Source organism: Saimiri boliviensis, chromosome 16, assembly GCF_048565385.1.
Source record: "Saimiri boliviensis isolate mSaiBol1 chromosome 16, mSaiBol1.pri, whole genome shotgun sequence".
In the NCBI taxonomy this organism is placed as follows: domain Eukaryota; kingdom Metazoa; phylum Chordata; class Mammalia; order Primates; family Cebidae; genus Saimiri; species Saimiri boliviensis.
The window spans coordinates 14,256,642-14,283,624 of record NC_133464.1 but is presented as its reverse complement, the minus strand read 5'-3'; the positions used below and the strand labels follow the sequence as shown (position 1 = coordinate 14,283,624).

Sequence of the window (26,983 nt, the reverse complement as noted above, 5' to 3'; positions counted from 1 at the left end):
GTGAGCCGAGATCGTGCCATTGCACTCCAGCCTGGGTAACAAGAGCGAAACTCCGTCTCAAAAAAAAAAAAAAAAAATACAAAAATTAGTTTGGCATGGTGGCGCATGCCTGTAATCCCAGCTACTTGGGAGGCTGAGGCAGGAGAATTGCTGGAACCCAGGAGGTGGAGGTTGCAGGAGCCAAGATATTGCCCTTGTACTCCAGCCTGGGTGACAAGAGCAAAACTCTGTCTCAAAACAACAACTACAATAATAATAATAATAGAATAAAATAAAGAATAGCCTGACCATGTTACAGATGTACAGAAAATCTGGACTAGTGTGATGTCATCCGTAGTGATGACGGCAGCATGGGTGTCCTGCAGGAGAGAAGGACCTTCTAGGTTCCTGTCCAGCCCAAATAGAATATTCCCCGGAGAGGCCTTTTGTGTATGTAATGTACTGCAGCCCTTGTTTTCATTGCAAAAAAACCCTTTCAAATAGTGTTTCCTGAGAGTCGGATGGCTTTGATATTTGCTCAGTTATCCCAAAGAACTGACTTGCTGAGCTGTTCACCTGCTTATGGTATGCAGCGATTTTGACCTGGAGGCCAGTTTGAAGGCAGGACATTTTTATCTTTCTCTTTCTCCCATCATCTGTCCCAGAACCCATGGCCTTCCAGAGACAGCAAATTCACAGCTTTCTGCCTGGAAGAACAAGAGACTAGAGGAGGAAAATGCACTCCTAGGGTGAGCCCCACCTAAGTCTGGCATTTAGCTTGCTGGGTGAGGCCTCTGAATTGCCAGCAAAGTCTCCTAAGAATCCCAGAAGTGCATTTCAGCCCCCATGTGTCCCTGTGGCTTCAGATGTCAGGGAGAAATAGTCCCCAGACCCGAAAACTCCACAGAGAGCAGGGCTCCCTCCTCACCACACTGGATGGCGTACGACTTCAAATCCTAATGCAAATCCTAAATCATTGGTGTTGGGGCTCAGAAAACAATGTGCCTAAGTATGGTGCTTCGGCAGGCTGAGAATGGTGAGCTGAAGCAGATTGGAAGATCTTAGAAGCAGCCTCAGAAGCAACGTCTCTGGGAACTTCTCCTGCCTTCCTGACACTTGACACCCGCCCCCGTCACCCCCAGACAGGCCATAGAAACCAAAATTCCTCTTCCCCAAGGCAGTCATAGAAAGTAGAGCTCCTCTCCTAAAGAGCAAGCCATCAAACCTAGAAAGATCACTCTCCCTTCTCTCTCGAAGATCCTCATTCTGGAGAAGTCCTGCCTCACACCCAGGAGGAAGGAATGGTGCGCAGAGAGAGAGAGGCCGAGAAGGATCTGGAGGACAGACAGGCCCTGTTTGGGTTCCCCACAAGTCTCTCGCCGTTAGACCATGCCCATCATCCACTCCCATTTCTGCACGGCTGTTCACGCTTGAGTGTTCCCTGCATCTTAGATCTTCATTGCTGAAGGCTCCGTGTCTCATTAAACTTTGATGACATAAACTTGTGGCCAGGTGCAGTGGCTGGCACTTGTAATCCCAGCACTTTGGGAGGCTGAGGCAGGTGGATCCCTTGAGCCCAGGAATTCAAGACCAGCCTGGGCAACACGGGTGAAACCCCATCTCAACTTTAAAAACAAAAACAAATACAGAATGAACTTGTTATGCAGTGTCCGCTGTGACCCTTATGTTGGGGAGAAAGGGTTCACACTTTTCCATCCTTGCAGTTTCTGGCACCAACTGTGGGGTGGCTGAGACACCTGGTGGTGGCAGAGCCTGTAGACGCCATCCTGGGACAGTTGACAAAGCCCGGCGAGGAAAATCTAAGACTTGTTTTTTTTAACCAAGGGCAGCTCTCTCAGATCTCTGCCCGCAGTGCCCGGTTGAGAATGGAAGGTAAAAATTTCTCTTTATTCCTTCCTTTGCAAATTTAGATTAGCAGGAGAAAATCATTTGTATGAACTAGTTCCTGTGGATTGTGACTCTGGTGATTTTTTCTGGGCATGAGAACTCTGGTTTTATGATCCCTTCCCTCCCTGAGACAGTCCTTGTTTTACACAAACACCAAGAAGAGAGCTGGACAAAAGCATGGGTGGGATGCCGTGTGTGGCTAGGGTGCCAGCTGCTGCCGGCTCTCGGTCACCTGTGTCTCCCCTTCTGGCTGTCTTTGGGAGGGCTGGGTCTTGAGAAGGCTGGGTCTTTGTGCTCCTTTAGAGACACTCCACACATCCTTGGTTAAGTCATAAAAGGCTTATTGATTTTGATTCCAAGTCACTTGGCAGATACCTTTGGTTTTCTTTCTTTTTTAAACAGTAGAAAAAGTACAATACTGCCAGGAATATTTGCTGTTTGTCCTGGCTAAAACCTGATAGTGTGTTATTTGAAAGGATTTTTTTTTTTTTTTTTTTTTTTGAGATGGAGTTTCGCTCTTGTTGCCCAGGCTGGAGTGCAAAGGTCCGGTCTCTGCTCACTGCAGCCTCCACTTCCCGGGTTCAAGCAATTCTCCCGCCTCAGCCTCCCGAGTAGCTGGGATTACAGGCATGTGCCACCACGCCTGGATAATTTTTTTTTATTTTTGTTAGAGACTGGGTTTCATCATATTGGTCAGGCTGGTCTCAAACCCCTGACCTCAGGTGATCTGCCCGCCTTGGCCTCCCAAAGTGCTGGGATTACAGGCGTGAGCCACGGCGCCCGGCCAGGATTTTTTTTTTTTTAAGAGCTCTGTGGTCAGACGTCGGCTTGATTGGAAAGATGATATTGACGCTGTGCGTTTTTTCAGGCCTCTCTGCTCCTGTTTTCTCTCTGGGATCCTGCTTCTCCCTCGGGAACTTCTCGGTTGACTGATCCTCTCTTCCCGAACCCCTGGTAACTACATGCTCGGGCCCTCCGGCCGCCTCCTTTCTTGTTGGCATCATTTTTGCCGAGGATCACATGGAGCTTCACTGGCCTTTTCGGGAAATGTGAGCTCGCTCCAAACCGGCTCCTGGGAGACGTCGTCCCTCGGCTTCCGCTCTGCGTCCCTCCTTTGTCCGCTCTCATCTTCCAGCGGGTCCCTTGTACCTTTAGATTCGTTCCGCTCCGAGCCCCGCCTCCCCCTGGTGGTCTGTGGGTGGAAAATTACTAGAAGGAGCCTTTCCACAAGATGGCGCCGAAGCGGAGAGGGAAGCGCCTGCCCCTCCTAAAGAGGAAGCCAAAGCGAAGGCTTCCAAGGCCAAGAAGGCGGTGTTGAGAGGTGTCCACAGCCACGAAGAAAGAAGATCCGCACGTCACCCACCTTCCGGCGACTCCGGAAGCAGCGCGCGTGTCCTGGGAGGAGCGCCCCCAGGAGGAACAAGCGTGACCACGATGCTGCCCTCAGGGTTCCGCGGACCACCGAGTCCGCCATGAAGACGACGGAAGACAGCAGCACACTTGTGTTCACGGTGGGTGTTAAAGGCGGCAAGCCCCAGCTCAGACAGGCTGTGGAGACGCTCCGTGACGCTGTGGCCAAGGTCGACGCCCCGATTCGGCCGGATGGAGAGAAGAAGGCGTGTGTGCCGCTGGCTCCTGATGACCACGCTTTGGAAGTTGCCGACACAATTGGATCATCTAAACGGAGTCCAGCTGGCGAATTCTAAGTATATATGGATCTTTGCACCATAAAAGATAAGAAAGAAAAGAAAAATTACTAAAAGGAAACATCAGAGGTAAGGTAAGAAGGATTCTGGTCTCTATGGCCAAACTTTTGTTAGGATTCAGGACCTTCTCCTGGGCTTCTTTGTGGACTTCCTTGCAAAGTTCTGTAGTGAACTAGAGTTTATAGCCAGAAGTTAGAGGGAGATGTAACAGCTCTAATTTTATCAGAAATGAATGTCTTGTTCATTCACACGGCTCTTTGGAAACATTCAGACGGCCACTAGATGTCTGCTCGGCCACCAGCTTAAAATCTAGTCCACAGCGTCTGTGAGATTGACCTCTGATAAGAGGCTTTCCCTGTGCCCTTGAGATGTAAATTTCCCACCTGTCTTTTCTAGAATTTGGTAGTTACCTTTTGAAAATACAGTCTTCGGGGAGATGACTATCATCGGAAAAAACAAGGAGGTGGAAGAATCATCTTAGCTTTTTAGTTTTTTTGCTTTTGCGATATTTTTGGTGCTTGCCTGATATGTCAACAAGAAAAACACTTGTTGAACAACAAGAAACATAGTGTCTAGCTTTGTTTAATATCATGAAATAGTCATGATCAGGTCAAGAATAATTGTTAAGAATAAGTGAATGGAATAAGATGTGAGATCAAGTTTGTAGATTTTTTTCGATAATTATTATACATCATATATATACATATGTGTGTGTGTATATATATATATATATATATATATATATTTTTTTTTTTTTTTTTTTTTTGGAGACAGGGTTCTCACACTGTCAGCCAGGCTGCAGGGCAGTAGCCTCATCATAGCTATAGCTCACTGCAACCTTTGAGCTCCAGGGCTCAAGTAATCCTCCTGCCTCAGCCTCCTGAGTAGCTGGGACTAGAGGCATGCACCACCATGCCTGGCTAATTTTTAATTTTTTTTTAGAGCTGGGGTCTTGTCGTGTCTCCCAGGCTAGTCTAGAACCTGGGCTCAAGTGATCTCCTGCCTCAGCCCCCCAGCGTGCTGGGATTACAGGCATAAGCCACCATGCCACAGCCTATAATATGTCTTAAAATAATATATGTCTATTTAAGAATAGTTTCAAAAATAGTTTTGGTAACTTGAAACCTTCAAGTGAAATTAAGTAATAATATGTGTTAAATGGCTGAATCATTTCTAAGTGAAAATACTGAATATTAATAAGTAAGCATAGTTTAAGTTTATATACGTTGGCATCTTGTTTTTATATGGCAAAAACTAAATATATTCTGTTAAGATACATGAAAAGTTTAAGAAACATCTTTCTAGATACTATGAAATGGTGAATGCTGATATAAGACAATTCACAATGCTTGGTAGTTTTCCCTAGAAATTCAGGTTACTATGAAATAAAAATTATAATTAATAAATAGAATTAAGACTGTTACAAGGGAAACAGCTCTGCGAGCAAGGAAATAAAGAATGTATTTGATAAGGAAAGTTATGAAGAATGCTTTTTTGTCCAAAAAAGAGAAAAAAGAAAAGCCAATGGATATTTTTTAGAAGTTATAATAAGGTTTGCAAAAATCTTGTGTGGTCAAAGCTGACTGAGATTGGATGGGTTTGTTTCAGATTTTTTAAAAATTAGCTTTAGTATTGATAATACACTGCTGCAAAAGTGGAATTTTCTCTGTTGAAATGGTAAAGTTATATTGAAGTATCAATCTGAGAATGCAAAGGGGTTTTTTTTCCCCTTTTAAAGTAATTGGCCTAGGAAAGATATTCTGTGCTTTATAAAGATAATTTATTGTGCTTATGCTGCTCTTTTTTTTTTTGAGATGGAGTTTCCCTCTGTCGCCCAGATTGGAGTGCAGTGGCCCGACCTCAGCTCACTTCAACCTCCACTTCCCAGGTTCAAGTGATTCTCCTGCCTCAGCCTCCCGGGTAGCTGGGACTACAGGCGAGCACCACCACGCCCGACTAATTTTTGTATTTTTAGTAGAGACAGGGTTTCACCATGTTGTCCAGGCTGGTCTTGAACTCCTGATCTCAAGTGATCCACCCGCCTTGACCTCCCAAAGTGCTGGGATTACAGGCGTGACCCACCACTCCCGGTCAAAAAATCTGTTTTCTTTTAAGCTACCTATAGCTTATATCAACTTGGTAAAGTATGTTAGTTTCCTCCAGTATCTGATTACAACTCTTCAAACTAATGTTTCCACTTCTCCCATCCCCTGACTTGGAATCACTGAAATTAACACCACTCTATTTCTGAATCCTTGTGAGCTGAAGCTGAACCACTTGGTGTAAATTTCAGAGAAAGTGCCACAATAGCTTATGTGTGAACAATCTCGTAATGTTACTGTATGGACTACTCAGAAGGTTCACTAAGACACTTGGTGCAAACTGCAGACCAGGAAAATCTGTCGGATCACCACGGACTGCCCTTACTCCAGCTGAAGATGCTTTGAGCAGAAGATGCTTTCTTTGACTGAAGATGCTCAAAGCATCTTCAGCTGGAGTAAGAGCAGTCCGTGGTGATCTAAAAATCTTGACTGGCTGCTCTCCGGACTCAAAGACTGAGTTTATAGTTTGTTCTAATTCTTAGCCTTTGTTTTTCTTTGTTTTTATAAAAATGCCTCTTCTTAAATACTTGACTGCTCTAACCACCTAGAGTGGAAGCCCATCTGCAAGGCCACAGCCTAAAATGAGACACAGCTGTTAGCTGTTGAACTGAACTGCGTGGAACTCAGAGACTGTTCAGTGGCTTAGGAGACAATCCACCAACCCAATTCCTGGACTTTGCCCAAGAAGTTTCAGACAGGGGAATATTGGGGCTCAGAAAATGATGCTCCTCAGTATGTTGCTTTGGCCTGCTGAGCACCTTGAACTAAAGGAGACTGGAAGGCCCCAGAAGCAAAGTGGCTCCAAGACCTCCTCCCATCTTCCTGTCTCCTAGCCCTCATTCTCCCCTGAAAAAAGTCACAGAAACCAGAATTCCTCTTCCCTAAGGCAGATCACAGAAATTCAGACATGCAGACTCCTCTCTCCTAGAGCAAGCCGTAAAACCTACGAAGGCCACTCTCCCTTCTCCCTCCTTCCTCCTCCCTGGAGGGTCCTCATTCCGGAGGTGCTGCCCCATACCCAGGAGGAAGGACGGCTCCAGAGAGGCCAAGAAGCTCTGAACAGATAAGTCTTGCTGGGTTTCTCCTGTTGTCTTTTACAATTCCATCATGCTCTTGTGTCCAATTACATGTTTACGTGGCTGTCCGTTCTTCACTGAACAAAAGCATAAAAACAGTTTTCCTGTGGTCTTTGGGTCTTCCATTTCCGAAAGCGCCTGTAGCATATAAAACTTTGATTAAAATCATCTGCGGACTTTCCCCTTGTTAACCCCTCTTTCATTGCAGGAGTTTCAACGATGACCCTTTTGATAGCTGAGGAAAGGCATCACACCTCTTCTGCCTCTGCATTGGGCAAATCACTTCTTTCTGAGCATCATCCTGGCATACTTACCACTGAAACAATACTTATCTCCAGAAAACACTTCTCTCTGAAATTAACTCTGAACTCAGTGCCCTGCTCCATAAAATGGTGTAGCAATTGCTGTTGCATGTGGTTTTTAAAAAATTAAATTCAAGCTGGGCACAGTGGCATGCACCTGTAGTCCCAGCTACTTGAGAGGCTGAGGCAGGAGGATTTCTTGAGCCCAGGAGGTGGAGGCTGCGGTGAGTGATGATTGTGCCACTGTACTTCAGTCTAGGTGACAAAGCAAGACCTCATCTCTATGAAAGAAAAAGAAGAAAGAGAGAAAGAATAAGGAAGAAAGAGGGGAGGGAGGGAGGGAGGAAGGGAGGGAGGGAATGAGCGAAGGAAGGAAGGAAAGGGAGGGAAGAGGGAAGGAGGGAGGGAGGGAGGGAGGGAGTGATAGGGCTTGGCTGTATGTCCCCACCCACATCTCATCTTGAATTGTACTCCCATAATTCTTATGTGTTGAGGGAGGGACCCGGTGGGAGATACTTTGAATCATGGGGGCAGTTTCCCTGTACTGTTCTCCTGGTAATGACTAAGTCTCATGAGATCTGATGGGATTATCGGGTGGTTTCCACTTTTGCTTCTTCCTCATTTTTCTCTTGCTGCCGTCATGTAAGAAGTGCCTTTCATCTCCCACCATGATTCTGAGGCCTTCCCAGCCATGTGGAACCATAAGTTCAATTAAACCTCTTTTTCTTCCCAGTCTCAGGTATGTCTTTATCAGCAGCATAAAAATGGAGGGAGGGAGAGAGGGGAAAGAAGAAAGGGAGGAAGGGGAAAGAAAGAGAAAGAGAAAAATTGTGTTTATAAAGTCATCAGTACACAGTTAAGTGTCTAAACAATGTGAGCCCCCATTCATTCCTGCTCCCCCAAAATACACACTTTCCCCTTTGGAGACCTACCCAGACCGTATGACCTCATGATCCTAGAAAGACGTAGAAAGAGCCAGGGTGGGGGCTGTTTAAAGATAATTTTCAGGAAAAGATAAAATCAAGAGTCTCATTCATATGTTATAACATAGACGTTAAGCGCGTTTTATTTAGCTTATTTGATGAGGAACTCAGGCAGGTTTTACGATGGGCTCAAAAAAGAAGTCAAGAAGCACCAGTTTATATGGTGTAAAGGAACTGTTGAACTGTAAACGAGGCAAAACTTTCTTTTCTACAGGTTGGAGAGCAGAGTCAGCCATACCTCTATCAGACAGGACAGAATTTACATGGCTATTTTCTGTTATCTACAGTTTGCAGAGTTGTAAAATAGCTCAGCATATGACTCAGAATCAGCAGGAAAAAAATTCTAATCTGATAAGGCACCGAGTGGGTTAGAGGTGATGCATAGTTTTCCATTGGAATACACATTTTTTTCTGCCACTGAAGGTGCATGCAGCAGTATTTTTCTTCCTTTTTATTTCCTGCTTCCAAGACTTAGATCACACAGAAACTATCCTGCTGTGGCCCAGGCCTGTTGTGAGATCATTAAACAAGGTTCTGGGTTTGGGAAAAAAGCTTCAGCCTCCAGAGACAAGCGAAGCAGTTTGCTAAGAATCAATGCATCTTGCAACAAAGAAAGTCCCAGCCGCTCCACCGCCTGCCCCGTCCAGGTTCAGTCTCCCTGGCTTAGGCTGGCTTTAGGTCTGCAGCCCTGGGCCTGCTGGGAGGTAAATTGACCAGTGCAGCGGCTTCTACTCAATTTCACTCCCAGCAGGCTGCTCAGGGAAAACTCTGCGACCAGCAGAGCCACACCTCTGGCTCCCAGTTTCAAGCCCTAGTGCTCTGCTCAATAATAAAAAACAAATTCTTTTCACACCTCCACCAATTCTTGAGACTCACCAGAAAGCCACGTACCCTAATTTGGGATCCCTCACCCTCACCCATTCCTGAGCTCATGAAAGTATTAGCCCTAACATGGCGTCCTCATGTTGACATGGATGGGCATCTTGCCTGTGACTGTCCTCACTGGACACTGCCTTGCTTACCTTGCAGGGTTAGTAATTAAGTGCACAGGGAAAGTGATCTGGAATCGTGTTTTTGCAGTTGATTGAACTACCTGGCATCTGTGGATTAGCAAGTGGATTCAGCTTCTCTTGTTGCTCCGTTCCAGTCTTTTGGAGGGGATCAGAATATGCCACTTCCAAGATATGCCACTGTAGCACAAGATTATTTTGAGCTGAGGGCAATTAAGAAACAGCAGACACCAGAGGAACTCGCTTTACTTCTGCTTACAAGTAGGGCATAAATTTCCCTTTGTGAAGATGACATAGAATTGCATTTGTAAAGTGTCCTCCTTCTGATTTCTGTCATACCAGGAGGAGACTAACTCCAAATGACTTTTATCTGCAAAACAAACCTTATTCACCATATGTTTTCTAGTCACTTTGCCACAGTTTTCCAGCCCTACAAGCCCAAGCCCTGCCTCCGTTTGTCCTTTGTTGAGTCACTTATCCACAATCTCTTTCCCTTCATTAAAATGGCATATAAAGTCCAGGTGTGGTAGCTCATGCCTATAATCCCTGTACTTTGGCAGGCCAAGGCAGGAGGATCGCTTGAGGCCAGGAGTTCAAAACCAGCTTGGGCAACATGGTAAAATCCCATTTCTATAAAATACACAAAAATTAGCCAGGCATGGTGCCGTGTGCTTGTAGTCTCAGCTACTCTGGAGGCTGAGATGGGAGGATTGTTTGAACCCCAAGAGGTTAAAGTTGCAGTGAGCCAAGATTGTGCCACTGCACTCCAGCCTGGGCAACAAAGTGAGACTGTCTCAAAAAGAAAAGAAAAGGTTTCGAGGAGTCCACTGTTTTGGATTGCCTCCTACACTAGGTAGGCCCCAGTAGATCAGACCAAACCAGGACAGAGTCACCTGTGCTAAGTTCCACATAATCAAACTAAACTTTGAGATGGGCGGTGTTCCAAAAACCATTAGTCTGGGGTCGACCTGAGTCATCAAAATCAGGAAGTCCTCTCTATTTTCTCCATTTGTCTGTTGATAGACATTTTCGTTGTTTTCACTTTTTGGCCATTATAAATAATGCTAGGAACAGATGTCTGGAAGTTTCTTTTGTGAACGTATGTTTTCAGTTCTCTTGGGTATCTGTCTTGCAGTAGAGTGGTGGGGTCATGTGCTAACTCTGTGTTTAACTCTTTTCTGGAACTGCCAGGTTGATTTCCACACCGGCTGCACCCCTTGTACAATCCCACTGATGGGGCGTGAGGCTTCCAGTTGCTCTGCATCTTTACCAACACTTGTTATTATCTGTTTTTTTAATTACAGCAGCTGGCTTTTATGTTTCGGGGATGAACTGATGAGAGCGGCAGATCTAGGTTGGGATGGAATGGATGTCTATGTTAGGCTCAGTGTGTGTTGCACACCATGGCGGGGAGTGTCTTCTTTAGGGTTCCCTCAGAATCAGACCCTGAGAAAGGGTCCCAGTGTTAAGTAGTTTCTTCTGGGGGAAATAAACTGCAAGTGGGCATTAGGGATCTTTTAAGGTGATGAGAATGTTCTCAAATAGGATTGTGGTGATGGCTGCACACACAGCTCTGTAAATGTAGTGAAGATCACTGAATTGTACACTTAAAATGAGTGAAATTTTATGGCATGTGAATTATTTCTCAATGAGGCCGTTTTTAAACAATGGCACAGAAAGACTTAAAACAGGCACAGGAATTCAAAGCCAGCCTCCCGCTTCATCTGTCTACATAACAGGCATCTTATTGCCCCTAAATGAGAATCCATTCTGCTGCTGGGGCAAAACAACATTCTTTTTTTTGTAAGAGATGGGGGTCTCATTATGTTGCTCAGGCTGGAATCAAACTCCTCCTGCTAGCTGGGATTATAGGCACGCACTACCAAGTGCCCGGCTGCGAACTACCTTTGCTGTTGGAAATCCATCAGACATTGATGGCTATGAGCTGGACAGGTGACCTAACTGCCTTGGGCCTCATATTCTTCATGAGGACAGCGGTGCATGTTCTATAAAATTCACCGTAGTACCTTGCACCTCTAAATCTGATAATCTTATGTGTTACATGGTGCCCTTAGGGATGATTTCTTGGTGCTATGAGGCATAAATACAGTAATGGGATAGTCATCCACACAAAAGTGGATTGGAAAAGCATCCTAGTCCCAAGACGCTTTATAAAATGAATGTGACTTTTAAAATGAATAATACAACAGTGCTAATAAAGAAGAGTGCAGCACAGGGCATGCAGAAGGCCAGGTGCATTGGGGAAGATCGTTGCAGTGTGTAGCTTTCTGGGGGTGAGGCTTTTAACAATTTATAGGGTTATAGCAACTCAGATTCAGGAAACCTCTAACTCAGCTTGATGAAGAATGAAAGGAATTTCCATTAGTTACTTCAGCTCTTACTCAGTCCTCCTCATGACAAAAGAAAATGGGAATGACTGAAGCATGCTTTATGTAACCAAGATTATAGATTTGATGGGAGCGGGTAATAAACTATGGGAATGCCGAGCGTGATTGGCTGAATTAGGTCATGCAAAGTCATCAGCTTTAGTGAAACTCTTTTAAACACAAGTCCAGAAATTCCTCTTGCGTTAGAACTTTTGGTAGCCCAGGTTTCTATCATAATTGTCCCTCAGTGGTTTTACAGTCAGTTGTGTTTACTATCAGTGTTTTGAGATCATACTTTATTAGCTGCTAACAAAATTAAGTCAACCAATGAAAGCTATTTAGAATGAGTTTCATAAAGTACTCTCTCTCCTCTGCCTGTCTTAATTTCAGAGTGAAGCTTATCAAAAGAAAAGAACATTGCACATGACCACCTTTTTTTTTTTTTTTTTTTTTTTTTGAGACGGAGTTTCGCTCTTTTTACCCAGGCTGGAGTGCAATGGCGCAATCTTGGCTCACTGCAACCTCCGCCTCCTGGGTTCAGGCAATTCTCCTGACTCAGCCTCCCAAGTAGCTGGAATTACAGGCACGCGCCACCATGCCCAGCTAATTTTTGTATTTTTAGTAGAGACGGGGTTTCACCATGTTGACCAGGATGGTCTTGATCTCTTGACCTTGTGATCCACCCGCCTCGGCCTCCCAAAGTGCTGGGATTACAGGCTTGAGCCACCGCGCCCGGCTCACATGACCACCTTTTAAATGATTTTGCTTGTAGTAAGTAACAACTCTACTGGTGATTTTTATTATCTTTATTTTTTCTGAATTTTATAAATATGGTAAAATAAATTGGAGGCTTGGAGCAGCAGCTCACACTTGTGATTCCAGCACTTTGGGAGGCCAGAGTGGGAGAATTGCTTGATCTCAGGAGTTAGAGACCAGCCTGGGCAACATGGTGAGACCTTGTCTCTACAAAAAAAAAAATTTTTTTTAAAGTTAGCCAGGCATGGTGGTGCCTGCTTATAGTCACTGCTACTTGAGAGGCTGAGGTGGGAGGATCACTTGAGCCTGGGAGGTTGAGGCTGCAATGGGCCATGGTGGTGCCACTGCACTCCAATGTGGGTGACCGAGCAAAAACCCTGTCTTAAAAAGATTTTAAAAATAAATTGGTATTATTTTGCTTTTGCTTTAGGCACTTAGTTTGTTTAATTATGGCAAAAAAAAAACCCAAATACACTCTAGTCATAAAATATTTAAGCAACCCTAAAGTGCCTGGAGTAAAAAGTGAAGTCCTACAGCATTGCCACCACCAACCTCAACTTTCTTTGTGCTGTAGTTGTGACGACTGTAACAATTTAATGTGCATTCTGCTAACACTTAACACTCCTATGAAATTTTCATGGCATTGTGTTTTCATTATATAATTATGTTGTGGTTCACCTTTTGGCCTAAAAGGTCTGGGTGATCGGTACATGTATGTACTTCATTCTTTGTCATGGCTGCATAGTATTCTGGGGCTGTAGCTTATTTCCCAGTTCTCACATTGATGGACAGTCCTTTGGCTTTCCAGTTCACTGGGCCTTCTTTATACATACACGTTTGTGCACAGGAACAAATATTTCGTAGGAAAGATACCTAGAAGTGGAATTGGTGGATCAAAGGGTATTTGCATTTTTATTTTCTGTAGATACTGCCACATTTCTGTTCACACAGCAGCACAGTAGCAGTTCCCCAGGATGAGAGTGACTAGTGTGTCAAGATCAGGGAAGCCTTCACAGAGGTGATGAGGTGGTTTTTTTTTTTTTTTTGAGACAGAGTCTCACTCTGTTGCCCAGATAGGAGTGGAATGGTGTGATCTCAGCTCACCACAACCTCTGCCTCCCAGGTTCAAGCGATTCTCCTGCCTCGGCCTCCCGAGTAGCTGGGATTACAGGCCTGTGCCTCCATGCCCAGCCAATTTTTGTATTTTTAGTAGAGACAGGGTTTTGCCATGTTACTCAGGCTGGTCTTGAACTGCTGATCTCAGGTGATCGTCTGCCTTGGCCTCCCAAAGTGCTAGGATTACAGGTGTGAGACACCGTACCCGGCCTGAGGTGGTTTGAAGAGGGAGTGAGGATTGTTTTGGAAGGCAAGGGATCAACTGGAAGACAGCATGCAAATATATTCCAGACAGCAACCTGTGGATGAAGGGAGAAATGGACTGACAAGTATAGTCACAACAGTAGGGTTTAAGTCCCCATTTTTAATGGGCAAACAGATAGAACAATAACAAGTAGCCAAAGAAAAAGGAATCTTAAACAATATAGCTAATAAGTAAATTCATCTATACCAGACTTCCATGTCACTAACAGGCTGTATATTTTTCTTCTGCTTTTATTTGGAAAGTGTTTCTATCTGGAGAAAAATGGGAAGCAACAGACCTCTCCAGTGGGGCACTCTGTCTGGTGCCAGAAAACATTAAATCAGATCACAGACCTGGCTGAGCACGGGGCTGCTTCCCAAGGTATCCATTTTCTTAGAAGATTTTTCAGGTGAGTAAAACAGTGGTTTCATAATAAAAACAAATCGAATATTTCTGAAGCAGAATGCAAACTTTTTGTTACTTTTTAAGATGTCTCTCAAGCTTTCAGAGATGATTTTCAAAACCGAATGTACTAATTCCCCTTGGCCATCAGGAAGGCTTCAGTGGTAATGTTTGAAAAACATGAAAGCCAAAATTTCTCGTTTGTCCCAATTTTAATATTTGGCCCCACCGTGATCTTCAACTTTACTGTCACCTTTTCTCTCCACTCCATGTGACCTGGCCTTTTGGGATTCTTCCTCATTTTCCAAATATTCCTGCATTAGCATCTATTTCACCCCTGCCTGGAATCGTCCTTGAAAATTCAATTCAAGCCGAAACTTTTGTAAGCAGAATGGAATGGCAAGAATAAATCTTTGGAGGCTGATAAATTATATTAATGTATTGTTCCCAATTATTCACTGCCTTTACCGATAAGCTTCTCTTATTGGCTTCCCTGAGCATTGCTCTGACCTCTCCATAGAAGCTGTAGACCTCTCTGCTGCCGCTAATAGCAGGCTTGGCCAAGTGACTTGCTTTGGCTGTGGTATGTGAGTAGAAGTGACAGACTCCACATCCAAACAGCAGCTCTCAGAAACAGTGCATGGCTCAGTCACTTCTCTTTGCCTTCTGCCACAACAGAATGGCAAGGCCGACGGCTGCCCTTTCAGCCTGAGTCCAGGAACGAAGAGGACACAGGAATGTTGTTAGCAGGACATAGCCGACGTGTGGCCTGAGTGAGAAACAGATCTTTACAGTTAGACGCTAACGAGATTTGGCAATGGAGAGACCTGGTCAGAACCCCAGAGATGGTATAAAGATTATTTTAAGCCAAAGGCATTTCAGTTCAACAGTTAGAGGGGAAAAAAAGCCTTCTTAAAGCTTCTCTTATCTGACTAAAAGCAGCAACTTCTGGAAAGTAAGGCTGCCATAAATGCTTCTTCAGGGTGGCCCTACTTCAGGAAAGGAAACCGTGAATAAACCATGCTCAAATCCATTATCCAGGGAAGTTTCATGGCCCTGAAGGAGACACAAAAGAGGAGGCATATCACTCACAACTGTATAGAAAAACATGCTCGCAAACTTCCTGATCTGTTTGTTCTCCTCAAAACGTGTTTATCTTTTTTTCTTTTTCTTTTCTTTTCTTTTCTTTTCTTTCTTTTTTTTTTTTTTTGAGACAGGATCTTGCTCTGTTGCCCAGGCTGAGTGCAGTGGCGTGATCACAGCTCACCGAAGCCTCAACCTCCCAGGCTCCAGCATTTCTCCCACCTCAGCCTCCTGAGTAGCTGGGACCACAGGCACGTGCTGCCATGCCTGGTTAATTATTGCATTTTTTGCAAAGACAGGGTTTCACCATGTTACCCAAGCTGTTCTTGACCTCCTAGGCTCAAACGATCCTCCCATCTCAGCCTTCCCAAGTGCTGGGATTACAGGAGTGAGCCACCATGCCCAGCCCCATTTATCTTTCTGAAAAGTCATTGTTTTCACATACGTGCCTATCTTTTCCGGCTCTTTCCCTTCTAAGATGGTATGTAAACCTGTCTCTCCACTCCTTTGAATTTCTCACTAAAATCAGAGTTACACACCGACTTCTGTGTGTTTATGTATTACATGCATAAATAAAATCTCACATTACCTCTTTTTAATCTGTCAGTTTAATTCACAGGCTTCAGGCACTGAACATAAAAGAATAGAGGAAAAAGTTTTCCTTTGCTACCAGAGCCATTTGTTATTACAGCAAACTGATATGAGAACCGGTGGGCCTGAATTGCCAATTATGCTTGCTGAGAGAAGCTCATGTTCTCAAAGGTCCTTGGTCAGACGTTCCTCCAACTTATAAACAAAATACGGGTAATGTTCTTTCCTCTCTGTGAAGAACAAATAGGATGAACAAACTGTGTTTGTTGTGTCAATATTACGTCACAGTAACACATCTTATTTTTCAGAAGGTAAGTTATACATACTACAGTAAGAAAAGACATTGGATAATATTTGCCAAATTTCGAGAGAAGCTTCTGTTCTGTGTGCCTGTGTCTACGTGTGTTCCTCCTTCTTCTGCGTGTGGTTTCATTGAAGGGGCCAGTAATACTTTAGGCATTTCTGTAAAACAGATATGATTATGGCTCCTATCTTATAAAATTGTTGAGTGTTTGATATAGTTATTAATTTATACTTATCACTATTAATCACTAGACTTAAAGAAGCTCAAATTTATTTTTTCTTACATTATTTGTAAAGGCAGTTTACATGGTTAAGACTGGGTTTGTATCTTAGTTTTACCCACCATCCATCCATCCATCCATCCACCTATTGCCTCAGTTTTCCCATCTGTAAAATGGGCACAATAAGACTAATTCCCTAACAGCATAGGGTGAAATAATCAATGTAAACTGCTTAGTACAACGTCTAGCACATAGTAAGCACTAACACATACATACTATATGTCAGCCAATAGAAAGAGCAGAGTTCTGTGGACAATTACAGTATTTGAAGGGAGAAAAATCTATAGATACAGGTCATGCTGAGGATGCAGTGGTGATGACTCTGCAGGCGTCTTCCCAAGGCTCTGACTCCTCGTGGGAGGACAGGGAAGACGGGTCACACTGAGTGTGTAATGGAAGGCATGCCCTACCCTCCACCCCGATGGATGGGATCAGTGGTCATGGGTGTCGAGCGCGGCCTTTCCACTGAACAGGAATTCTGGCTTGTGGCCCCGTGGTGTCTCTGTGTTGAATGTTTCCCTCCAGAACTGGTTTGAACACTCATTTGTTCTGTGAGGACAGACTTCTGTGGATCCTTTATTGTGTTTTTCAGCTGAATTTCTTAGCACATTCTTAACAAACGTGAAAGCAGATGTCTCTGTTTATAAAGTAAGGTGAACTAGGCACGGAAAATGTATTAACAAGGAAAGGTAACATATCAAGTTGAGGAAGGGACAGGCTCTCTTCTGTTTTTATAAAATGAGGCTAGAAGGTCAGCTATAGCCCTGTGTCTGGTTTTCTGGGGTGCCCCTGGCACTCTCTCTAGGGCTTCCTAATTCCTGGATCCTGTCCCTGTTGTTTACAGACATGTATTTCTGCGTGGTTTGGAAGGAAAAACTGTTATTAAAAGGCACTTTGGCACCAACTCTCAGGTTCAACTACCTGCATTTTCCTTCTTTGTCCCCCTCTCCATGACAATGGCTAGAGGGTCCTGAGCTGGGTAACAATTGATGGGCAGAAGTGGACAGAAAGGCCAGGGCACCTAAGTGGTCATGCCACTGGAAGTTCTGTCTGTATAAACTCTTCCCACCGCTGGGGCTGATGGCCGTACCCAACATCCGTCCTCTCCTCAAGGAATCTCAGAAAATCTCTAGGCTGTGTGCTCTTTGCTGATTGCTAAGAATAAAAGTGTAAGCAGGAATGCATTGCTATTACGGCAGCCAGCATTTATGGGGTCTTTCCCGTGTGCTGGGATTATAGTAAGATCTTTGCAAGCATTTCTCTCATGCCCGCTCTTTCAAGACTGTTGGTAATCAGCCTTGACAGGGCTGCAGTCGGCTCACTGGCCCTGTTACAGCTGTGCCGCTTGTTAAAATCTGGAACTACTACAGTACTAGATGGTAATGAGATGATGCCTGAACACATCAAAAGCCTCCAACACACCCATTGCTCTGGGCCGAGGTGGGGCATTCTGAGGGGCCACCCTGCTGTCTGCCCCTCCCCAGCAACCTGCTGGGCCTCCAACAGCTCCCGTCCCCATCTGACACCCCCCAGGCAGACTGGGCCCAGACCCTGGAAGGAGAGATGCCACTCTGGAACCCCAGTGGGGAAAGCCCAGTGCCCACCTGGCTGTCTAAGCTGTGTTTACATGCCACCATCTGGTGCCCTCTATAATTACTACAGCTGCTTGTTAGAGCAGCCTCCACAGTGGAGAATGCAGCGCCTGAAATATTTTGAATGTCCCCTGCTTTTGTTTTGCTTTTTGCATCGGCTACAACAGGATTAGGCAAAATCAACTAAAGGGTTTTTTAAAATCTCACCAGAAATGAAATGTTTTTCTTTTAAAAATTTTTTAATTTTTTGGGGTGTCTTTTTCAGGCTGGTCTTCATTTTTATTTTGGGTTCAAAGGTCACGTGCAAGTTTGTTACATAGGTAAATTGCAGGTAATGGGAGTTTGGTGTATAGATTATTTCATCACTCAGGTAATACATAAGACTTGTACACAATACGTGGGGACTTTGTTTTGTTTTGTTTTGTTTTGTTTTTGAAATGGAGTCTTGGTCTGTTTCCCAGGCTGGAGTGCAGAGATGTGATCTCGGCTCACTGCAAACTCCGCCTCCCAGGTTCAAGTTATTCTCCTGCCTCAGCCTCCAATAGCTGGGATTACAGGTGTGTACCACCACACTCAGGTGATTTTTGTATTTTTGCAGGCTGCTCTCGAACTCCTGACCTTGGGTGATCTGCCCACCTCGCCCTCCCAAAGTGCTGTGATTATAGGTGTAAGCCACCATGCCTGGCCCTCAATAGGTAGTTTTTTGACCCTTCCCCCCAAACCCTGCACCCTCAAGTAGGTCTAAGTGTCTGTCATGCCTTCTTTGTGTCCGTATCTACTCACTCTTTAGCTCCCACTTATAAGTGAGAACATGTGGCATTTGGTTTTCTGTTCCTATGTTAGTTTGCACAGGATGATATAGCTTCCAGTTCCATCCATTCTTTTGCAAATGACATGATCTCATTCTTTTTTATGTCTGTGTAGTATTCCATGGTTTATAAGTACCACATTTTCCTTATCCAACCTACTGCTGCTGGGCACAGGCTAGTTGAACTCAGGCTGTAGCTATCTTCCCTCCTTGGCCTCCCATAGTGCTGGGATTACACACATGAGTCACCACACCTGGCCTTTTTCATTTTTAGCTACTGTCTTAGAGACTTGTTTTGTACATACCTGTAATTATTACACAGTTGTAATCACAGCAAAGTTTATTTTTTAAATCTCGTTTCTTTCTTGGAACGTTATGTCATAAGTATTCTCTCAAATTATTGCAGGTTTCCAAATTATTACTCTTAATAATGTATCAGATCCCACTTGGAACAGATCTGCTACACTGGGGATCTGATCCCATACATTTCCCCAGCAGGTATCAGACAGCTAGCCACAGTTCTCTGGATGGGCTAAATTCACTGTCCTGAAGAAGAAATCCCAGTAGAATGTCACAAACAGCCATAATTACAACATTGCCAAGCCACCTGGCTCTTTGCTTCGACACTAGTTTACTGCCCTTTTCTTGGGGAAGCTCAATGCCTATGTTACTTCCAAGCTTTTGGTAAGGGCACTAAACCTTCAGTTAAAGCAAGGCAACTAGAACAAGTTGTTAGTTTTAAAAACACAGCCTGGCCACTAGGTTCTAGAAGGAAGCTGCTAATTTCTCAGAACCATCACTGCATGATCTCAAGGACACTAATTTATTGATTTATGACAACATTTTTAAAAATTGGGTCACCCTTTCCCATGCCCTGAATCAATTGTCCCTGCATAGTGCCATGTCTTCTTTCAAGTTGGGAAAGTAATGAAGAAAAATCAGAGAAGGCTTGAAAACACGAGATACTCAACAGGATTTACCTAACAGAACAGTTTTGGCTTGATCTGATTTTAGGTAACTACCTCTATTTTCAAAGTTCGTTTCTCTTATGCTTTTGCTGGTCTTGATGTGTTACACAACAGCATTCACCCCCAGGATCTACTGTTCTTAAAGCAATAGAAATAACAGCTTGTTTCCTTTATCAAGCGTCAAGCATGAAATATAGGTCCACATATAAAATAAAGAATTTGACATCAGCCATAAAAATCTGCCAACAAACAGGTGGAGAATGAAAAAAAAAAACCCAAACCAAAATGCCTAGATTAATAAAAGATTTCATAAACCCAAACAAATGCTAACATTACTGACAGCTGCGTATCTAATCTGAGTCATTACTCAAATAGGGCAACTCGAGCTGTGTTCACCCAGTCCTGGATATTTTCATTCAAAAGGTGAGACTTTCCTGGAACTGGGTTTGCTAATGCCTTAATAAAGTTAGTCACTGCAAATAAAGGAAGGGACTCAGCTAGCTCCACAGCAACCACATACACACACACACACACACACACACACACACACATATATATGATAAATATATATGGATTGGATAAATATATATATATAGGATAGATATAGATATAGATGATAAACACTTTTTTTCCTTACAGAACTTGTTTCAAATTTTGAGCATATTTTAAAATGCTTTGTTTCAGGCCAGATGCAGTAGCTCATGCCTGTCATTTCAGTACTTTTGGAGGCCGAGGCAGGCGGATCAGGAGGTCAAGAGATCGAGACCATCCTCACCATTTAGTAGAGATGGTGAAACATTAGCTGGGCATTGCGGCTGGTGCCTGTAGTCCCAGCTACTCAGGAGGCTGAGGCAGGAGAATTGCTTGAACCCGGGGGGTGGAGGTTGCAGTGACCCGAAATCGCACCTCTGGTCTGTAGCCTGATGACAGAGCAAGACTCCATCTAAAAATAAATAAATAAATAGATAGATAGATAATAAAATAAAATGATTTACTTCAAGTAGAGGGGTACATTTGCAAAGATTCCATGCAGAGAAAAAGGGAAAAATATCACTTTTTTTTAGGACTTCTCTTGTGTCAAGCGTTGAGATGGTATCTTTGCAGTGTTGTCTCATAGAAATTGGCCAGAGCAAAAACAAACAAACAGAAATTGGCCAAACCACACCTGAGAACTGTTCCCAGGGGCTCCACAGCACTCAGCCAATATGCTCTTATATTCTCTTGGCCAAGGAGAGAGCACATGCTTTAAATAAGCCAATCACCTCCTTTCTCCCAGGAACTTGGCTCTTGAGTGTCAAAAAGACTGGAAATGGTGGAAAGTGATTTGTCCTTTGTGGCAATGTCCTGAAGAGATTCTCCGTTAGATCCATGAAGTAGCTCTGATTCCTCTAAGAGTTTTCTTGTCTTTTAACGCTTTAAGTGATCCCCATCCTTCCAGTGTACTTTTTTCCTCTTTAAGTTAACCAGAGGAAAAACTTTGCTTGCAAGTGAAGTCCGCTACTTGCTACCTCTATCACTCTGTCTCTGACATCTCCACTCCCTGGGCCTGCCCACTGCATAATTCCAGAAAGCACCATTCATATTTGTATTGTGTGGAGTTATGAATGGTTTTCTTGGCATTGTTCAAGTCATGGCTCTGTTGCAACAGTCTGTTTTACACACTCCTGCCAGGGGCCGTCTTTCTAGAGAACACATATCAATGTGTCATTTCTTTCCTCGAAAAACCGTCAGTCATGCTCAGTCAGGCCTCAGCACAGTGCACCTGTCTCCCACCGGTTCTCTCAGCATCACCATTCACTGCATGCCCCTCCCTTTTACACTATCTGGCACCCAAGGCCAGGCCAATCAAACAAGCCATCTACACCCTGCATTCTTCATCTTTGCCTGATCCAGCACGGGAATCTCTTCCCTTTTTTCTCAGTACCTCATCAGTCAACATTCTAACCACCTTCAGAGACCCTGCTGACATTCTGCTGTCATTGACTTCCTAGACCTTCCTGGTCAAATGACCACATTACTTTATCTTGCGGTTGACCAGTTGTACTTTGTACCCCTGATTATTGCACTTCCATTGTTTGTCTCTAATGAGAGTCTCGATCAAAAGTCTCTTCTTGGCTGAGTGCAGTGACTCATGTGAGTCTGTAATCCCAGTGCTTCCGGGTGCCAAAGTGGAAGGATCCCTTGAAGCCAAGAGTTCAAGACCAACCTACGCAACATAGTGAGACCCTGCTGAGCACAGTGGCATTAAGCTGTAATCCCAGCTACTTGGGAAGTTGAACTGGGAGAATCGCTTGAGCCCAGAAGGTCAAGGCTGCAATGAGCTATGATGGCGTTGCTTCACCCCAGCCTGGATAGTAGAGCAAGATCCTGTCAAAAAAAAAAAAAAACCAAAAACATCAAAAGCTGCTTCTCCCCTATTTTATTGTAAGTTCCCAGAGGACCATGACTCCACTGCCGGCCTGGCATCTCCCACAGCGCCCTAGCAGAGCACCTCACTCGCTCCATGCTTTCTATTCAACAGAATGGAAATCTTTATAATTCTTTCCAGGGAGCTGGAAAGAGTTAATATGGGGAATCCTAGGAAAGTAACTTTTTTTTAAGACAGAGCCTCGTTCTGTTGCCTAGGCTGGAGTGCAGTGGCGCAATCTCAGCTGACTGCAACCTTCTTCAGGGTTCAGGTGATTCTCCTGCCTCAGCCTCCTGAGGAGCTGGGACTACAGGCGTGCACCACCACACCCAGCTAATTTTTGTATTTTTAGTAGAGAGAGGGTTTCACCATGTTGACCAGTTGGTCTCAAATTCCTGACCTCAGTGCTCTGCCTGCCTTGGCCTCCCAAAGTGCTGGGATTATAGGCGTGAGCCACCATGCCTGGCCAAGAAACAGTCTTGCTCTTCAGGTAAATTTTCTTCACTTTATTACCAGAGAGAACTGTGTAAAATACCTGAAAAAGTGGGTGAATTCAATAAATAAATGTAAAGGGAAAAATTTTTCTCAAAAATAGATGCTTTTCTTCAAATGTCAAATGACCCATCTTCATTCTTGGAACGTTATTTTCTTTTTCTTTTTTTGTTTTTTTTGAGACGAAGTTTCGCTCTTGTTACCCAGCCTGGAGTGCAATGGTGTGATCTCGGCTCACCGCAACCTCCGCCTCCTGGGTTCAGGCAATTCTCCTGCCTCAGCCTCCTGAGTAGCTGGGATTACAGGCACGCGCCACCATGCCCAGCTAATTTTTTTGTATTTTTAGTAGAGACGGGGTTTCACCATGTTGACCAGGATGGTCTCAATCTCTTGACCTCGTGATCCACTCGCCTCGGCCTCCCAAAGTGCTAGAATTACAGGCTTGAGCCACCGTGCCCGGCCTGGAACTTTATTTTCTGAGAGACACTGAGTATGTGCATCATTTTAATAATGTCTTTGTCAGCAGTATCTTAAATTTTAAAGGGAAAAATACAATTATATATACAAAAGAGGGTCATACGACATACTATATTACTTTTTTTTTTAAATTAAAATGTGTCACACTGTACCCAGGATAAAAACAATAATGGAATTTAAGGGCATCATCAGGGAGTTTAAATTTCTCAGTTGGAAATCCTGCACAGTTAGAAGTGGGCTATATTTAAGAACGATGGTCTTTTATTTTAGTAACTTGTTCCCTTCCTGGTAGAACATTCATTTCTGTTACTTTTGTGAATTTCTGTTGCTTTTAGCCTAATATAGTGACTCATCTTCCTGCACTGAATCACTGGCTGTAATTTCCTAATAAAAGATCGTTGCATTATCTGGCATGGCCCCTTTGAAGCATCCTCATTCTTGCTTCTCCAGGAAAAGAATTCCTTAATAATGAAAAGAAGGAAAAGAAGAAGGAATGAAGGAAGGAAAAAACATAGGAAGGAGGGAAGAAAGAGGGAGGGAGGAAGGGAAGGAGAAGGGAAGAAAGGAGAAAATGAAGGTGGGAAGGAGAAAAGGAGGGAGGGAAGGAGGAAGGAAGGGAGGGAGGGAGGGCAGGAAGAAAGGAGTGAGGGGGAAAGGAGAAAGGAAGGAAGGAAGGGAGGGAGGGAGGGGAGAGGAAGGAAGAAAGGAACGAAGGGGAAAGAGGAAGGAAGGGAGCGAGGAGAGAGAGGGAATGAAGGGAGGGAGGGGAAGAAAGGAAAGGAGGGAGGGAGAAGGGGAAGAAAAGAAACGGGAGAAAGGAAGGAAAGAAGGAAGGCAGACAGGAAGGAAGGAAGGAGAGGAAACGCCGCTACCTTCCTTTGAGCTGGTGCACAGCTTGCGCGATGCTCTTTCTCTAAGGCCTCACACGGCCCCTCGAGCTCCTGTGTGTGAAATCTCCACCCTCTCGTGGGGGTGGTTCTGAGTCTGTCCCCTGCTGTGGCCAGCTGCTTGCTTTCCTGGCTTCATAATCCATCGTCCACAGGTGCCCTCCCAATCTTCTCCCTTTTCTTTTCCCGTGTGCTCTTTGTTCTCTTCCCTTTATTTCTGCATCTTCCTCCTTTTTACATTCACTTAGAGCAGACACACGCCCAGCTGAGGACTGTTTGAGTGTCTCTAGAACATCAACTCTCATTGTACCGCATCTCCAGGGTTCTTTCTGCCACCAAGCTACCTTCCCTATTCAGTGCTCATAAAACCCCAATTCCTTCTTTGAGTGCCGTGTACCCCTCAAGACTTCCATAGTTAAGGAAATAATTGAAGACCCTCACTCCTCTCGAATCCATCTGTCTTTAACTCCTTTAGAACACCTGCTCTCATACAATGACAAAATGGTGAATTTCTCCATCTTTAAAACAAAAAAACAAGAATCTAGCCAGGTGTGGTGGCTCATGCCTATAATCCCAGCACTTTGGGAGTATAAGGTGGGAAGGTCTTTTGAGCCCAGGAGTTCCAGACCAGCCTGGACAACACAGCTAGATATGGTCTCTACAAAGTTAAAAAACAGCTGGACATGGTGGCACATGCCTGTAGTCCCAGCTACTTGGACAGGGCAAGACCTTGCCTCAGGAAAAAAAAAAAAAAAAAAAAAAAAAAAGATGATTCTAAGACTTAGGTTGTTGTAAATTATTATTATTATTTATTTATTTATTTATTTATTAATTTTTTTAGATGGAGTTTCGCTCGTTACCCAGGCTGGAGTGCAATAGCGCGATCTCGGCTCACTGCAACCTCCACCTCCTGGGTTCAGGCAATTCTCCTGTCTCCACCTCCTGAGTAGCTGGGATTACAGGCACGCATGCCCAGCTAATTTTTTGTATTTTTAGTAGAGACGGGGTTTCACCATGTTGACCAGGATGGTCTCGATCTCTTGACCTCGTGATCCACCCGCGTCAGCCTCCCAAAGTGCTGGGATTACAGGCTTGAGCCACCGCGCCCGGCAAATTAATTTTAAATTATACAAATAATATAAAAAACTTCAGGAGTTTAGACAAATTTAAAGTCTTCTCACTTCCAATCTTAATATCTGCTGTCACCAAGCTGCTGTGTATCCTTCCAGAGTATTTTCTAACATATATATTTGGGGAGCTGCTGAAGCATATATAGTATTTGATAGTGGGATGGGTGTGGTAGCTCACATCTGTAATCCCAGTACTTTGGGAGGCAGAGGAGGGTGGATCACCTGAGGTCAGGAGTTTGAGACCAGCCTGGTCAACATGGTAAAACCCCCATCTCTACTAAAAATACAAAAATTAACTGGGTGTGGTGGCATGTTCCTGTAATCCCAGCTACTCAGGAGGCTAAGGCAGGAAAATCACTTGAACCCAGGAGGTGGAGGTTGCAGTGAGCAGAGACTGTGCCATTGCACTCCAGCCTGGCTGACGAGCAAAATTCCATCTCAAATAAATAAATAAAGTTATTGGATTTTATTTTAGGTTCCAGAACTAATAATGGGAGGCAAGGCCAAATCTTTAAGAAGCTACAAATGCCTGTTAATGGCCTTTAGTGATATCCTTGTGCTGTGTGGTGTCATTCTCAAAGGCAGACAATTGCTCTACCACACTGCCAAATTGCAGTATAGTGTCTGATGACAACTGTGGATATTTGAGAAACAGCATTGCACTGTGGGATGCCTGGGACCTCACTTGCTGCTGGTAGTCATGGCAGGGATGGATGTGGGAGGCTGGGATCCCCCCAGCGTGGCTAGGAGTGTTGACTGCCATCTTCCCATAGGGGTCTGCTTCTCAGGTCCATCCTGCTTCTCAGAATCTCAGAATTCTGTCATGGATGCTGCAAAAACCGGCTAAGGAGGCCAAATGCCCTTGGTTTACATTCTTCTTTCTAGATTTTTGGATAAAACAATTTAAAAATTCCACCCAGAATAACTGTGTTTATTTTTGTAAAGCAAAATCAAATAAGCCAATTGCCATTGGAGCTTCTGGCATCTTCCTAATACTTAATACTTGATGAAAGTCCTGCTAGACAAGCCAGACTTGATGAGGACAGGAAGCCGATATTGAGTCGATGGTGACATCATCATGTCAGTGTTTTTTTCATTTTCTAAGGAACGCTGGCTGCACACCAAGAAATGAAAATTGTTGGTTAATGGATGCTAATGGGAAACTAATGGGGCAGTAGAGGCCAGCACTTTTCTCACTGTGGCCCATGGCAAAGCACAAGATTGATGGAGAGATAAGAGCACTGCCAGTTCTTTTATAAGTAAAAGATGTTTCTCCAGTAACGCGGTGAAGCTCCTTTACTCGCAGAAGGCTGAACCAGTATGAAATAAGACCAGGCATCATTCAAGTTAGTCCAATAGCAAAACATATTTACATATATACATAAATATGTATATTACCTTTCTATACAATGACATCTCTTTACAAAAAAAAAAAGTGTTCATTATTTCTAAAAACAGAAATATTGCATAGTCAAAAGGAGGGAATCACCTTTATTCAACTGCAAAGAAATAATCCGCTGTTAGTGTTTTCATGTATGTCTTTTCATTCTTTTTGTTGATATGCATATACATTTTGATTTTTAAAAACATCTTCCTGTGAATTTTAAGATATGTGTAGACTTGTGTGGCCCCCACCAAAATCAGAATATCCAACAGTTCTATCACCCCCTCAAAATCCCCTCATATCCCTTGATAGTCACACCTTGATTTGAATCCACTGACCTGTTCTCAGTCACTATAGTTTTGGGCTTTCGAAAGGTCATATAAATGGAGTTATAGAGTAACCTCCTAAGACCAACTTATTTCACTCAGTATGTATGACATTAATTTATGATGTTTGTATCAATAGTTCATTTCTTTTTATTGCTAAGTACTATTCCATTGTATGACTGTTCCCATGGTTTGTTTATTCATTTACTGGTTGAAAGGCATTTGGGATGTTTCCAATTTTGGTGATTGTGAATAAAGTTGCTATAAATAGTTATGTACAAAT

At 43.9% G+C, this 26,983-nt stretch overlaps 1 long non-coding RNA gene across 2 annotated transcripts in view; it reads left to right on the top strand.

Moving 5' to 3' along the window:
• Window positions 1-2,772: 2,772 nt before the first annotated feature.
• Window positions 2,773-26,983, top strand: part of LOC141581591 (uncharacterized) — a 42,486-nt gene continuing 18,275 nt past the window's right edge. The window contains exons 1-2 of one of the 2 annotated variants that reach the window (XR_012514295.1): window positions 2,773-3,667; window positions 13,833-13,978. This is a non-coding gene — a long non-coding RNA (uncharacterized LOC141581591). The remainder of the gene's footprint in view (window positions 3,668-13,832; window positions 13,979-26,983) is intronic. The other variant, XR_012514296.1, reaches the window with a different exon arrangement.